Genomic DNA, 2,516 nt, shown 5'->3' with positions numbered 1-2,516 from the left:
AGGGCAAAAGGCCATCTTAGCTTAACATTGTCCTGACCTCCCCTCCCTGCCAGGATCCTGTAAGTCTACTTTAATATATAAAGATTCCTTTGGACACTTCCTTTATCTTCATCCCCCAAGATACATGTTGACAACCATCCTTCAACCATGTAGCCCACTGATAAACAACTGACGGGTCTCATGATGACTGAGGTTTTATTAGATGGTAATAAATGACATTTTCCTAAGAACTGCTAACCCCCTCAAGGTCCTAAAAATCTTGCTTCCCAAATTCCTTGGAGACTTACTACCCCTAACCCCCTCCCAACTTGAAAGTACATAATGGGTCACTCCTCATGATCCCAGTGTAGCTCTTTCTGCCCACTCCTGTGCCCAAGCTTTAATAAAACCACCTTTTTGCACATAACTCTTTCTTAGCCATAGGCTCCAAACCCCATTTCCTACTTCACTTGGGAGTATTTTTCCGACACTTGGTGTCTTCCTTTATTCCCTTTTCTATTGTATTTTGAAATAAAAAAACAACTCAAGCAAAGTTTAGATTGCTTTTGGGGGGACCTTTTAGTTGTTGGTTTGGTTCTCTGAATTGTTAACCATCTAAGACATCTACTTTGTCCAGTCGCAAGGTGTTGACTGTGAGTGCGTCCTCCGTTTTGCTCAGCACTTTTCGCTCACTCTACCCCTTGGATGTCATCGGGTGAAGAAAATGAGGTGTGCGTCCTAGGCGGAGCAGGTCCTTTGGGTACTCTAAAAGTCTGGTCACTTAGTAGGCGAAACTTAGGCGGGCCTTCGTCTGTCGGTTTTTTTTACTAGGGTCCACGATCTGGGCGCTTCCGCCCGCCGCCGGTCTCCCCACTGCCGCCGGGTCCCGGGAGGGATCGGGAACGCGAAGGAGCCGCCCTGCGGGGCACCAGCCAGAACAGGGGTGGAGCGGGGCGGGGGACCCGGTCCGCGCGGAGCATGCGCAGACCAAGCCCAGCGCATGCTCCGCAGAGCGGCGGGTCCACAGATGAGGGGAGTCGAGTCTCCTGCGCCCCTCCACCCCTGCCGGAGTTGCTGCAAAGGCGCTTGTTCCGAGCCCCGGCTTCCAATAAAGTTCGTTAAAAAAAAAAGTCATAGTCATTCTTAAGAGAGCGAAGGAGGGCGCGAGCCAGCCGGGCGGCCCCGCCGGGGTTGCTGGCGCCCTGGGAGGAGGAGGAGGAGGCGGTGGCGGCGGCGGCGGCAGCGGTTGCGCCGCGACCAGGAGGAGCCGGTCGCGCCGGGCGGCGGGTCCGCGGCGGGCGGGGGACGGTGAGTAGTGGCTTGTACTCCGGACAGCGGCGCTGCTCTCACTCGCCCTGTGCAGCGGCTGAGGGCTCCCCCGGCTCGGCTGAGGAAGGACCCGCTTCTCCCTGGGGTCCCGGGATGTGCCGTACCCCGGGGACTGTAGAGGGGTGTGGGGGGCAGGGGCCTCTAGGCCCGGGCTCCCATCCCCCCGGCCCGGGCCGCGGAGCGCCCGCTCCCCAGCCGCAGAGCGCCGTGCCCAAGTTCCCGCGGGAGGAGGTGGGCGGCAGTACCTGCCCGGCCTCGGCTCTCAGCGCCCCGCGGCCCGGGCTCCCAGGGTGTGCGTCCCTGGCATTGCCCCTTGGGCGGGAAGCAGCGAGACGCAGCGGGGGCGAGGCGCTGGCCTCCAGCTTGGCCGAGCACCCAGCTTCTCGCCTTCTCCCAGCGCCCACATGGGGAGGGGGCGACCCAGGCCGGGGCCGTCGCCAGCAAGGGGCGTCAAGTGCCGGGTTCGGCTTGATCGGAGGCGGGGTCTCAGGCTCTGCCCTGGGTTTTAGAACCCGCTCCTTCCTGCGGCGGGGCCCCCTCCTTACCCGCGGCCCCACCCTTCCCTAGTTTCTTGCTCAGACTGCTAGAATATGAATGAGCCAGACTGCACTATTTCATTGACACTGGCTGCCACAGAATCACTTAACTCGGAGAACAGAGGAGCCGAGGAGCTCCCAGACGGAAGAACTTGAGGGTGTGTGCGAGCGCATTAAAGAGTCTGAAAGGGTCGTTTCTTGAGGCTTTATGTAACTCCTAACGTTGTCTAGGTGATTTCATCGAACCTAACAAGCTTTTCAGTGTTATAAACACAGTCGTACCTGGACTTAAGTACCTTTTCTAATTTATTAGACTGCATTGGTTGGAAACCTTTTTTTTTTTTTTTTTAATTAAATTTGGGGAAAACGGCATTTAGAAAAGAGTATTTATGCAAAGCGTTGCTGTAAGCTTTTTAATTATGATACTCAGCATTATCTTATTTTCTAAGAACTTAGCTGTTTGGATAGAGTGCTTTATGTTTATAGAGCAGTAGTAGCTGGATAATCACCAGACTGGCTGTGTTAAAATCTGATTGCTCTTCTCTTCTTTTAAATTTTATTTTTAAAATTATACGGTAAACTTGTCTTTTTAAGGGGTGTGCAGTTCTATGAATTTTAGATTAATGCTGTCACCACGACAATCAGGGCATAGAATAGTTCTACCCCCCCCCC

At 54.7% G+C, this 2,516-nt stretch overlaps 1 protein-coding gene across 1 annotated transcript in view; it reads left to right on the top strand.

The window, feature by feature from the left end:
• Nucleotides 1-969: 969 nt before the first annotated feature.
• Nucleotides 970-2,516, top strand: part of RAB23 (RAB23, member RAS oncogene family) — a 38,414-nt gene continuing 36,867 nt past the window's right edge. The window contains exon 1 of the mRNA XM_059400191.1: nucleotides 970-1,287. The gene's annotated coding sequence lies outside the window, so the exon portion shown is untranslated. The remainder of the gene's footprint in view (nucleotides 1,288-2,516) is intronic.

Source organism: Mustela nigripes, chromosome 5, assembly GCF_022355385.1.
Source record: "Mustela nigripes isolate SB6536 chromosome 5, MUSNIG.SB6536, whole genome shotgun sequence".
Classification (NCBI taxonomy): Eukaryota; Metazoa; Chordata; class Mammalia; order Carnivora; family Mustelidae; genus Mustela; species Mustela nigripes.
This window is presented reverse-complemented; position numbering and strand designations above follow the sequence as displayed.